Consider the following 13,940-nt stretch of genomic DNA (forward strand, 5'->3'; position numbering starts at 1 on the left):
CTCATATTCTGTGAATGAATTAGGAAGAAATGTGGAATCATAAGGCAATTACAAAGCCATTTCATCTATTCAGAGGCAACTTTGAGTTCACTACTTTGAGATCAACTGAGGAATGGCTCATGTTATTAAATAATATTGGAGTTATCTTCATCTCTCTTCGACCTGAAATTAAATCCTACAAATTGGTTCTCATGATGCGGTGAGAGATCATGAATTCTGTGGTGAGGAACTAGATTTCCTGCCTCTCAAGAGACCATTCAATATCTACAAGGAATACTCACCACCAGCATGTATCTGAGCACCTCTCCAACAGCACAAATAATATTTGCGCCACACTAAGTGTCCATCGGTAACCATCTTACAACAACAGAGAACCTAACCAGTGTCCTTGCAGTTCAATAATATTGCCATTAATTGGCAACAAAAGCAACACTATCTCTAAGTTGGCCTCTAACCTGACTTGGAATGCTATCAATACTCTCTCAATTTCACTGGCATTAGATCCTAGATTCCTAGGCATTAAGATCCCTTCTTAATAACTCTGCAGATGCAACTATAACATGTAAATGTCAGACATTCAATAAGGCAGCTCGCAATGGCCTTCTCAACAGTAAATAAGGATGGACAATATGTAATGGCCTTGACCGCAACGTTGACATCCCATGAAAAGTAAAATCATATGTTGTATGAAGAATTTAATGATATCATTCCAATACTGTATTTAGTATTGTAATCCGAGAGTTCGAGACTGTGTCTTTTTGTTTTAATCTCAATTTAGAGTCATTGAGTTATAGAGACGTAAAACAAAGAAACAGAACCTTCAGTCCAAATCGTCCGTGCCAACCAGATATCCCAACCTAATCTAGTCCCACCTACCAGCAACTGGCTCACATCCTTCCAAACCCTTCCTCTTCATATACCCATCCAGATGCCTTTTAAATATTGCAAATGTACCAGCTTCCGCCCCTTCCTCTGGCAGCTCATTCCATATACCTACCACCCTCTGCGTGAAAAAGTTGCCCCTTAGGTCTCTTTTATATCTTTCCCCTCTCACCCTAAATGTATGCCCTCTAGTTCTGGGAAAAGACCTTGTCTATTTATCCTACCCATGCCCCTCATCATTTTATAAACCTCTATAAGGTCACCCCTCAGCCTCCGATGCTCCAGAGAAAACAGTCCTAGCCTATTCAACCTCTCCCTATAGTTCAAATCCTCCAACCCTGGCAACATCCTTGTAAATCTTTTCTGAACCTTTTCAAGGTTCACAACATCCTTCTGATAGGAAAGAGACCAGAATTGCATGAAACATTCCAACAGTGGCCTAACCAATGTCCAGTACAGCAGCAACATGACCTTCCAACTCCTGTAATCAATATTCTGATCAATAAAGTAAAGCATATCAAACACTTTTCTCACTATCCTGGCTACCTGTGACTCTACTTTTAAGGAGCAATGACCATGCACAACAAGATCTTTGTTCAGCAACACTCCCAAGGTGAATTTAATTGAAAGTAATTTTCTCAAGGCCATGGATCAATACGTATGTCTGTAAGACAATCTTAGAAGCACCTGTCTTCGCTGATCCATTCGAGTTTATCAGGATTTTCCTCATCATTTTGACCTGGGGCAGAAGGAATTAGGCTCATGGTTAGAGTCATAGAGATGTACATCATGGAAACAGACTCTTCAGTCCAACCCGTCCATGTATCGCAACTCAATCTAGCCTCACCTGCCAGCATCCGGCCCTTATCCCTCCAAATCCTTCCTATTCATATAGCCACCCAAATGCCTCTTAAATGTTGCAATTGTACCAGCATCCACCACATCCTCTGGCAGCTTATTCCATACCCGTACCACCCTCTGTGTGAAAATATTGCCTCTTAGGTCTCTTTCCACTCTCACCCTAAACTTATGCCCTCTAGTTCTAGGTTCCCCGACCTCAGGGAAAAGACTTTGCCTATTTACCCTATCCATGCCCCTCATGATTTTATAAACCTTTATAAAGGTCACCCCTCAACCTCCGATGCTCCAGGGAAAACAGCCCCAGCCTGTTCAGCCTCTCCCTATAGCTCAAATCCTCCAACCCTGGCAACATCCTTTAAATCTTTTCTGAACCCTTTCAAGTTTCACAACCCTTTCCGATAGGAAGGAGACCAGAATTGCACGCAATATTCCAACAGTGGCCTAACCAATGTCCTGTACAGCCGCAACATGACCTCCCAACTCCTGTACTCAATACTCTGACCAATAAAGGAAAGCATACCAAATGCCTTCTTCACTATCCTATCTACCTGCGACTCCACTTTCAAGGAGCTATGAACCTGCACTCTAAGGTCTCTTTGTTCAGCAACACTCCCTAGGACCTTACTATTAATTGTATAAGTCCTGCTAAGATTTGCTTTCCCAAAATGCAGCACCTCACGTTTATCTGAATTAAACTTGATCTGCCACTTCTCAGCCCATTGGCCCATCTGGCCAAGATCCTGTTGTAATCTGAGGTAACCCTCTTCGCTGTCCATTACACCTCCAATTTTGGTGTCATCTGCAAACTTACTAACTGTACCTCTTATGCTCATATCCAAATCACGGTGGTTTGGTGGTGAGCACTGCTGACTGACAGCAGTAGGGTCCCAGGTTCGATTCCAGCCGCAGGTGACTGTCTGTGTGGTGTTTGCACATTCTCCCTGTATCTGCGTGGGTTTCCTCCCACTGTCCAAAGATATGCAGGTCATGTGAATTTGCCATGCTAAATTGCCCAAGCTGTTAGGTGCATTAGTCAGAAATGGGTCTGGGTGGGTTATATTTTGGAGAGTTGGTGTGGACTTGTTGGGCTAAAGGGAATCTAATCTTGATGCTGGAAACCTGACAGATAATTTGATTCAACATTTTGGGTTGGCATGGTGGCTCAGTGGTTAACATTGCTGTCTCACAGCACCAGAGTCCCAGGTTCGATTCTAGCCTCGGGCGACTGTCTGTGTGGAATTTGCACATTCTCCCCATGTCTGCGTGGGTTTCCTCCAAGTGCTCCGGTTTCCTCCCACAGCCCAAAGATGCACAAGTCAGATAAATTGGCCATGCTAAATTGCCCATAGTGCTGGGTGCATTAGTCAGAGGGGAAATGGATCTGGGTGGGTTACTCTTCAGCGGGTTGGAGTGGACTTATTGGGCTGAACTACCTATTTCCACACTGTAGGGAATCTAATGTAATCATTTATGTAAATGACAAAAAGTAAAGGGCCCAGCACCGATCCTTGTGGCACTCCATTGGTCACAGGCCTCCAGTCTGAAAAACAACCCTCCACCATCACCACCCTCTGTCTTCTACCTTTGAGCCACTTCTGAATCCAAATGACTAGTTCTCCCTGTATTCCATGAGATCTAACCTTGCTAATCAGTCTCTCATGGGGAACCTTGTCGACTGCCTTACTGAAGTCCATATAGATCACATCTACTGCTCTGCCCTCATCAATCCTCTTTGTTACTCCTTCAAAAAACTCAATCAAGTTTCTGAGACATAATTTCCCACACAAAGCCATGTTGACTGTCCCTAATCAGTCCAGGCCTTTCCAAATACATGTACATCCTGTCCCTCAGGATTCCCTCCAACAATTTGCCCACCACCGAGGTCAGGCTCACTGGTCTATATTTCCCTGGCTTGTCCTTATCAGCCTTCTTAAATAGTGGCACCACGTTAGCAAACCTCCAGTCTTCCGGCATCTCATCTATGACTATCGTTGATACAAATATCTCAGTACGAGGCCCAGCAATCACTTCTCCAGCTTCCTACAGAGCTCTAGGTTACACCTGATCAGGTCCTGGGGATTTATCCACTTTTAACCGTTTCAAGACATCTAGCACTTCCTCCTCTGAAATATAGATGCAAGATGTCACCATCTATTTCCGTACAGTCTATATCTTCCATATCCTTTTCCACAATAAATACTGATGCAAAATACTCATTTAGTATCTCCCCCATTTTCTGCCATTTGAGGGGCCCTATTCTCTCCATAGTTACCCTTTTGTCCTTAATGTATTTGTAAAACCTCTTTGGATTCTCCTTAATTCTATTTGCCAAAGCTATCTCATGTCCTCTTTTTGCCCTCCTGATTTCCCTCTTCAGTATACTCCTACTTCCTTTATACTCTTCTAAGGATTCACTCAATCTATCCTGTCTATAACTGACATATGCTTCCTTCTTTTTCTTAACCAAACCCGCAATTTCTTTAGTCTTCCAGCATTCCCTATACCTACCAGCCTTTCCTTTCACCCCGACAGGAATATACTTTCTCTGGATTCTCGTTATTTCAGTTCTGAAGGTTTCTTCTTTGGTTTCTGCCTTATTCTCAGCTCTTCCAATGTCATTTACAATGTGTGCATGTGAATCAGTTCCACAGTACAAACACACTGCTGAAGGAACTCTATTTCAGTACTAAATGAAACCATCATTGCTCTCATCTTTAAGTATTGCCCCAGGCTCACCTTGTCTATCGCAGTTGCCTGTATCAACCCCATACTCCCGCTCATAACGCTCAACCCTGAGACATCAGTGTGACATTGCACCATTCTTTCACTCTAGCTCTGGTGAAAGCTCATCATTGCCCTGCTATCTTGAAACATCTTCTCAACAACTCTTCCCTTACGTCCAAGCTTTCAAAGTATTCCAAAATATCCTTTGCTTGAACTACATTTGTTGAATCCACTCACCTTTTTTCTTTATTTGGTGCCTATTTCCAATTATCTAATCAGGAAAGTAGCCAGGGTCTCTTTCCAATGAGAACGCTATATAAATTCATTTTTTTCTTATTGGAGAAGCCCTTATATGACAAATTGAAACTGGGAGGTTGACCTTTGGAGTGCATGGAGGTTGCTGGGAGCAGGGTAGGAGTTGGAATTTGCTGAAAACTACAAAATAGTCCCCTTTGAGCAGTGTTCTTAGTTACAATTTTGGAACTGAGTCAAGTGATTGGATCAGAGTTAATAATGTAACCAGTTTTTCAGCAAAGAAAACTGTTAGAAACAGGAAGAGCATTGATTTCCGCACATTTGCTGCCTCCGGTTCTCACCATAACCTCTCCGTGATAAACTGTGAAAATAAGTCAGTGATCTTGTTGGAACGTCAAGCCAGATATCATGTATTTTATCATGGTCAGTTAGTCCTTCATTTCAGATAATTTACTGGACTCATCAGTCAATATAAGATGACATGCAGGTCCAAATTACTAACAGCGTAATGAATGTCTTACAATTTTGCGGTAAATATCCAACAGCAGGCAAAAAAGCAAAATAAAACTTGCATGATGGGGAACTATTTTCAAACTTTAGCAGGTAATTCCACTTTTATCCAAATGGCTCCCTGATGAAATATGCTTCCCAGGATAGTGCTCTTTAAGAGGGTTAGGATGACCTATCCAGTGACATCCATATTTCATAAAGCTTTTAATTAATAAAAAATCTGGATAGCCCAGATTTGATTCCTAGTTTGGGTGAGAGTTCTGATTACATCTGCAAGAGCAATTGTTGGCTTCAATGCCTTTGGATTACCAAAAAACACAATCAGCAAAGATTCCTGCTTCTATTCCCTGTTAGTCAGCCGACACTGGGTGAAGATAGGAACACATTCAGCTGTGAAGCAATACCACTACAGTCAAATAACTTGGAGCAAGTAGATCTCAGCAAAAGACAACGACTACATAGGTAGATGCCTTAGGACATCTTCAGCCTTGCAATCCAGCCAAAATTCAGTATCTTCAAATAGGGGACATTTCCAGCAATAAGACAGGAGGAATAACTTCTTGTGAACGATTAACAGGGCACGTACAAATCTTCCACAAATACTTTGCCTCACTGGAAAATATCCAACATATTGGGTGCAACTGAGGGAAGCAATCGAAATGCAGCTTTCACACATGCAGAAAGAAGTTGGCTTCTTTCCAGAAGAAGTCTGAATAAAATCAGATTGTTTGGCATTGCCTACAAAGCCAGCATTGCAAAAAAAAAAAGAAAAGGGAGCTGGGAAGAAACTAAGAAAAATAAAGCAGCATTTTAAGTGGCTTACTGGGGTAAATGGACAGGCTGGTGTGGACTGGAACCACACCAGGTGAAGAAGAATCGCAGATTTGATCCTCTCCAGGGTTGGCTGACCTTAGCCAAGGCTGTAACTGAACAACTGGGCGGCATGGTGGCACAGTAGTTAGCACTGCTGCTTCACAGCGCCAGAGACCCGGGTTCAGGCAACTGGAGTTTGCACATTCTCCCCGTGTCTGCGTGGGTTTCCTCCGGGTGCTCCAGTTTCCTCCCACTGTCCAAAAATGTGCAGGTTAGGTGAATTGGCCATGCTAAATTGCCTGTAGTGTTAGGTGAAAGGGTAAATCCAGAGGAATGGGTCTGGGTGGGTTGTGCTTCGGTGGGTCGGTGTGGACTTGTTGGGCCGAAGGGCCTGTTTCCACACTGCCATCAGGTTCTGCGACCTGAGCTAGGGAAAAGGGAGAGAGAAAAGTAACCAATTCATGCTAGTGACTGCTTGAATGTGGGTATCAAATGAAGGCAAGATGCTGTCTGGTCATTATGCCCTCCACAAGTCAAGATCAGACTGACATGGGAAGATTGACTGCTCAGGCTAGGTGGGACAATGATGACACAACTGAAGACCTGTGACCCCAGGAAGTGTGTGTACTTTCAAAATGAGAACAAAATAAATGAAGGACATTATTTGATCCTTCCTTTAATGTATTCTTAGGATAAAATGAACATTCTTTACAACTTTCTCTCTCATCTGTAAATGCTGGGGATGCTCACCACAGATCAGTGTGGCTCAGTGGGTCTTACTGTCAGCTCTGAGTCACAAGATTCTGAGTTCAAACCCCATTTCAGAGTCAGAATGCAATGCTGAGAAAGGGCTGCATAACTTTGAGGTACTTTTTTTGGGTGAGACATTAAACACAGGTTCCACCTCCTTCATTACAAGCCAGTGTCAGACTCTCTCAATGAGAAAACTACCTTCCCAGCATGGCCTAACTCCTGGGCAAAACTAGGAGATGACAAATTCAGTACAAAGTCCGAACAATATGTGCCAAGCTGACCTGAAAGTTGGATCGGTTACATTTTCACTATGACTCTGTTATCACAAATGACTCAGAAATAAAGCTTCTTTGGTTCAAATAAAAACCACAGCAAGATAACAATCTCTTTGCAATAGACTAGCTTGAAACAGCAGTAACAAATTTTCTTTTACTTGGAATGTGAACAATAGAAATAGTTTGAGTCTTTGTGGCTTAGCAACTGACTTATATGACGTGAACATTTCCTCCTTTGCTGAAGTCGTATATGCTGTCCATTCCAGCTACCTTCTGTGACAATTTACAAACAAAAACAGAATGTGCAGCAGTGTCCATGGAGAGAAAAACTGAGTTGACATTTCGAGGTCAGTGACACTTTGTCTGGATCATTGGAGTTGAAACTTTAGCACTCCTTTTGTTTCCAGAGAGCTGCCAGTCCTGTTGATTTTCTTCAGCCCTTTCTGTTTTTGTTTCAGAATTCCAGCATCCCCAGTTTTTTTTTGTTTACTTTAGCAATTCCCAATTCTGCTTCAGGTCAGCAAAAACTGGAAAGCTACTTCCTGATCTGCAAGGCCTCCAAGTCAGGACAATGTATTCACCACTGAGTATCTAAAGAGTGTAAAGTACATTTCCATATTGAGTCTGAAAGTTTCATAAATTTACTGGGGTCTTGCTTTGGCTCCTTCATTTTTAAACACCTATCCTCCTTAAGAAGATGACTTGTGTAAAACATGTTAAGGTCCCATTTAACATCCATTGCTACCTCTAGTAGTTTGGAATTACAAGGCAACTGAACAGAGGAAAGGTGATTCAGGTAAATTAGTAAGACTGGCTAAAGTTTGTTACTCATTACCATGGAAACTATTCCCCTCCCTTCCTCTGCTTCCGAGAGCTCTTGATTGGTACAATTAAGCACTTGGTGGTCTCTGATTGGCTCTATTTCACGTCACATTAATTGGATACATTTCGAATAGGATGAAATTGACATTACAATTGGCAACAATTCCAAACAAAAACACAGGTTTAATTGCAGGGATAGTGGAATAGATTCTCCTGCTCGCTCAATTACAGCAAAGGAGGAAAAAAAATCTGACTTGCTCTATTATCTCCAGGCTTCACTGACTTCCTTTTACAAAAACACAAATTGACCTGTTCTCTCCCTGATGTATATTTATCGGGCAAAATGCAACTCCTGCAGTGAGGGAAAACCCATCGTTCCGTAAAAATACCCTTTGAATACAGGGACCAAAAAGTAAACAAATATCAAAAATATAGCGAGATTGGGGATTTCCGCAAGTGAACCTTTGTAAAAGTAGTTATTCTAAGTGAGCGACTGAACAAGACTGCACCCTCTACATGGGTTTATGTAAGACTTAAAGGGGTTTAAACCGGATTACATTCAAGAACTCATTTGCTTAGTATTTGTATTGGTTCTAATGTAAAGTTTATACCCACCTTCATAGATTCTTTCTGTCACGCTACTTTCTCTATATTTATACAATCTATATAAATATTTCTTTGTTTACTTCTTCTCTATTTGTTCCGCTAAAATCATTCTTTTTACCTGTTTTCCTTAAACCGCGAACTTTGATCCGGCTCCCCGCGAACTCCTCACAACTTTTTTTTTGCAAACAGAGAGGGGGTGGATTAGAGACAAAAAGAAGCCCTTTTTCGTTTCCACGGATCAAGATTGAAAGGCTGTAAATTCGTAGCAGGCTCCAGGTTTCGGAGGGTGAATCATTCGCCAAATAAACAGCCGAGAACCGGCGGTACTCAGAAACTGAACCCCCTTGTTAGCCGAGTTGGAAACTTGACTCCAGCAGAGAGAGAGAAAAAAGTTTCAAATTTGCAAGGAACTGTCATATCCACACGGCTGAGGAGTTGTTGATCGACATTCAATGTGGCCAATCCAGATGCTCAATATCGCTGGCAGCGTGCTATGGAATTGAACGAGGGCGGGCACTGAGCAGAGCTGTCTACATAGGCCAAGTTTCAATGTTAGTGGTTTATTTTTCTTTCGGTACACTTCCTTTCTCCAGCCCATTCCCATTTAAAGATTTCATTCCTTATCCGCCAAATTCAGGCGGCTTTGTAGGGGCTTGCAATTTCTGAATGAATCTTGCAACAAATATTTACACATCTTTTCCTTGTAAACCGTGATCAGATTTTTCCTGTTTCCCACATATTCTTCCGGCATACTTATTTACCCAAGGGCAAACATACAATACTGGAATAATGAACATTTCTACACATGTATCCCTACAGTTGAATTAGGCAACCACATCTGTTTGTTGCACTTGGATAACTCACACAACTCCGTGAACATTTTGACTAGTTGAAAATAACTTCAAATGCAATTAAACTCTTTGGAGGTTGATTGTTGTTTGATTATATTATTCCAAAATGACTTAGGAACTATATTATCAAGTGTATGTATATATGTATGGCACATTGCCCACTGGTGAGCTACAATCTGTACTGGAAAGTAATTGCCTATGATTAAGTAATATACGGTGAGATGGAAGGTGTTTGGATGTAATACATACTGGATGTAACAAATATTGGATGTAAAATGTATTGGATGAAAGTTCCAAGATCTGAATTGTAAATGGGATTATTCCAGAATATTGCCACCTGCAAGAGTTCAAACCTACACAGGGTCACACATTAGAGGCATTTGCTAATTGGATTAGTTCCCATTTGTGGAGAAAGTGAGGTCTGCAGATGCTGGAGTATCAGAGCTGAAAATCTGTTGCTGGAAAAGCGCAGCAGGCCAGGCAGCATCCAAGGAACAGGAAATTCGACGTATCGGGCATAAGCCCTTCATCAGGAATGATGAAGGGCTTATGCCCGAAACGTCGAATTTCCTGTTCCTTGGATGCTGCCTGACCTGCTGCACTTTTCCAGCAACACATTTTCAGCTTAGTTCCCATTTGTGTCAAGCTAACCAGCAAACATGCAGAGTTACTACAAAACCTAGTTAGAACTGGTTAGCTTGGTCAGAACTGTAATGTTTTTGCTTCTTGTGTGAGACTCTTGTGAGTCCAGTAAGATAATGTGGGCTGACCCTTCAAGGAAAGACTTAGTTCGAGTTGCAATATTTCAATTTGTTACAAAGGCAAGCCGATCTGCCTGTTAAGCTGGCTGTATAAAATTCTTCTACAACTTAAGAAGAGGGACAGTTTGCATTTATAGTCAAATAAAATGTCACGAGACTCTTCATTGATAGGTGCTCGGTACCCTGAGCCTGGAGTGTTGAAATGGGTGACAGGAAAGCTGCTTGAAGTAATGAGTTTTGAGCAAGTTCTTGAAAAAGGAATGAAAGTTGGAAGAATTTGGGAGGGAATTTCAATGAATAAGATGCTGAAGACATGGTTAACAATGCTGTGTAATGGAAATGTGTTGGAGAAGAATCAGAGGACTGGGCAGTTTGATTCAGAGAAATAACGATGGTGGAAAAGAATACAGAAATAGAGCAGGGTGGGGCTTGAAGATTAATGTTATACTTGCTGGATGTTGCAAAACAGTGGACATTTAAGTAACATTCTTAAACTTAAGGTAAAATGAGTAATTTGGAGTAAGGAAGGTGACTTCCTAGGAAATCTGCTTGGAACAATTGTTTGCATCCTAAATCTGCCTGGATACAGTCCAACCTGATCTTGTATTCAAACTGCACAGAGATAAACTGAGATGATCTGGTTGCCATTATGACAGGAATCAGGTAGAACCTTGTTGGACGTCAGGTGGAAGTTCCAACACTTGCACATAAGAGGAGGCACCTATTCTTGTTCTACACAGAATCACAGCCTACTAGAGGGAGTCACTCTTAGCAATTTTAAAGAAATTATTTGTAACATTGCTGCTATGAAATAAAAGACTGTTTTTGGAATAATCATGTGAGTATATTCAGAAAATCGCGTGAGGGGACTGTCATGTCTAGAAGGCATGAAGAGATCATATTTTTAAAAAAATGTTCTTGCTTAAACTGTTTTTAAAAACTATTTTCTACATGTTTCTGCATTGATAATATGACTGTTGCTCATCACATGATGCATGTTAACCCCAATTTCTAAAATGTTCTGAACAGCAGTAACTAGGGGACAAAAGCTTACATCATTCTGCTGAAACATCACACTTCTTGCATCGTATTGATATTCCAGCCAAGCCAACAGAAAGGATCTGCAACTGCAATGTCTCTCAGAAAAACATCATACATGGATAGGCACTTACGATGCCACAGTTATCTCCTAACACAATGCCTTTGAAAAGTATCATCACAGCCATTTTGTTAGTTGATTTTTTCAAGCAGCAGCCCCAGCCATGTAACTGAAACAGACAGTTACTGAACAAGTTTAATTTCGCAATTTTAACATTTTCCATAATATCCTTTTTAAGACCAAGACAGAAATGACAATCAGCTACAGCTTGATTTTAGTCTTAACCCCTCTTGAAACCTGATTTCTGGAAATAACCATGCATTTCATCTGTAAATGAACCCATTTCCCTGCTTACTAGAACTAAGTAGCTGTACTAACTTCAACTGCATTTGAACACCTATGCGAAGGAATTCTGTCAGACTAGCCAGCTGCAAAACATCACCAGATATTGACTTACTGGGCTCTAATAAATATGAATTAACACAAATATGTTTTATTTTTAAACAATTTGTAATTGTAAATCTTCTTTTAAACATTTCCTTCATTTCTTTCTTCTTGTACGCTTGTATGTGTGAGTCTGTGCTGCTAACCTTTATCACCCCCTCCACCACCCCCGGTGTAATTTGCATGTAATAATAAACGTTTACTTTGTGGTTCACCTAAATAATTTGTTCTGGGTCTTTTTTTAAAATGGACATCACCAACTAGTGTTTGGGGAAACACACTATTGCCTATTTATCCAAGGGAAAAGAGGTATGAAAAGAATGTTTAAAATAACATGCTGTTAAAGACAGGAGAAAAAAAAACAGTAAAAAATAAATTCAATTTACATCTCTCTCTAGTCCATGACATGCACCATGTCTGCGTGTCATGTTGCCTTGGGGCAGCAAATAAATTGATAAGAGGATGATGCCAAGGGTGGAATTCGGATCAGTTCTGCAGTTAACTTTGCCAGGTTAGGGAGGGAAATCAGTACATCACATGCTTTGGCTCGGTTTGGTTAGGTACAGGTACAGTCAAGACAAAACAGTCCAATTGAGGGGTGGCTTGGTGAATTCACTGCAGAGAGGCCAAGCAGTGCAGGAAGGAGCAGATATCAGAGAATCAAGGAAATCACGTGTAATCTTTTAATAGTGTCATTTCAATGCTTGACATTTTCCTGATGGAGAGAGAACAGAACATAAGAAAGGTTTTCACCTGTAATGGTAACCAGGCTTTACTCTTCACAGATGTTAACTGACCTTTTCTTATCTTGGCAGCATTGTTTCAGGTTTTTAGCATTGCAGGTTTTTATTTATGATTCTTGCTATTATACTGATCAGCATTGCTCCCTCAACTAGAATCATCAACCACCCAGATAAACATGGATTTCTCAGTTAACTTAGGTAACATTGGCGGGATCTGACTGTGTGAAAATTGGCTATGGACTGCATAATTGCAATGATTATAATCATTTAAAAATCAGATGAGGTGCAAAGGATACCTTGAAGACTTAGAAAGCCACATCATAAATGCAAATGCTTTCCCCCTTTTCTTCCTTTGTCTTTATGAATCATGATATTTACTAAGAAATCAGTGTGTTTCAATCCTGGCTGTCTTTTATCCCCCAAGGCTAGAGGTTACATCATATACTCCTGCCAGTTTCCTGCCAATTAAATTCTGAAGCAAGTCACAAGTAGTGAAAAGCCTCTGGTGAAACTGGATCTTACATTTAATCTAATTCAGAACATTTTATCTTTTGCTGTTCTTCATAAAACTTGAAGATAAAATAGATTTTCTTTGTTTTTATTATGGCTCTGGAAATTATTCTGTTGAAATGATATTTTTGACGTTGTCAGTATGGTTTTAATTTATTTTACATACCGATGTCAGTGTTTTCATGGTTGAGTTTTCTCCCCTGAGCCCTTTTCCTTTACTTTTCAGCATTGCCTCATTGGCACCACTGTTGTCTTTGAATTATAGCTTTGAGATTTTGAACCGTAACCTCAGATACCTTTCCAGTGTCATACTGCAGGAATGCTGCACTCTTAGAGGTACAGCCTTCAAGAGGAGACATTAAACTGAGGCCCTGTCTACTGCCTCAACTGGGTGTGAATGCTGGTTCTATTTGAAAGAGAATTGAGGAGAAGATTAGCCTCCATGTCCTGACCAGGATTTACTGCTCAAGTAACAACCTATGAATTAGATGACTTGTTAATTTACTTCATTGCAATTTTGAGAGTTTGCTGTGCACACATCACCGTGTATGTTTTCCTGCATTATAACTCCGGCTATAGTCAGCTGTGAAATGCTTTGAGATGCCCTGTGGTAGTGAAAGGCAGCATATTGCATGCAAGCTGAGGCATGACACTGTTTTTGTACCAAACTGGTCATATGCTGTTGAATTTTGATTGTACGATTGTCTCCCTTCTGTTCCTGTGTGAATACTAGTTGATCCTAATGGTGTGCTCAATTGGATATATCTGTGCCTAAGTTGTGATTTAAATTCCCACTTGAGAATTTGGCACAAACTCTAGATGGACAATCCAGTGACATATTGAGAACTGTTGCCTTTGTCAATGGTGCAGAGTTTTGCTTGCAACATTATCTGAAACATCTATTTCCTAGCTCACACGTACAGTAAATACACTATAATTTGAAGACAAGTAAGCAGCTTGGCCAACGTACCTCTCCCAACTAACTGTCAAGGAACAGGCTAATTGGTCGTGTAATGCATTTGCTTGTTATG

General features: G+C 40.9%; 1 protein-coding gene across 3 annotated transcripts in view; it reads right to left on the reverse strand.

Moving 5' to 3' along the window:
- The window catches only part of tnfaip8l1 (tumor necrosis factor, alpha-induced protein 8-like 1), a 66,031-nt gene extending 56,796 nt beyond the window's left edge, over window positions 1-9,235 (reverse strand). For 2 of the 3 annotated variants that reach the window (XM_060846167.1, XM_060846166.1), the window contains exon 1: window positions 8,620-9,235. The gene's annotated coding sequence lies outside the window, so the exon portion shown is untranslated. The remainder of the gene's footprint in view (window positions 1-8,619) is intronic. The other variant, XM_060846165.1, reaches the window with a different exon arrangement.
- Window positions 9,236-13,940: the final 4,705 nt, after the last annotated feature.

The sequence above is a fragment of the Hemiscyllium ocellatum genome, chromosome 28, assembly GCF_020745735.1.
Source record: "Hemiscyllium ocellatum isolate sHemOce1 chromosome 28, sHemOce1.pat.X.cur, whole genome shotgun sequence".
Classification (NCBI taxonomy): Eukaryota; Metazoa; Chordata; class Chondrichthyes; order Orectolobiformes; family Hemiscylliidae; genus Hemiscyllium; species Hemiscyllium ocellatum.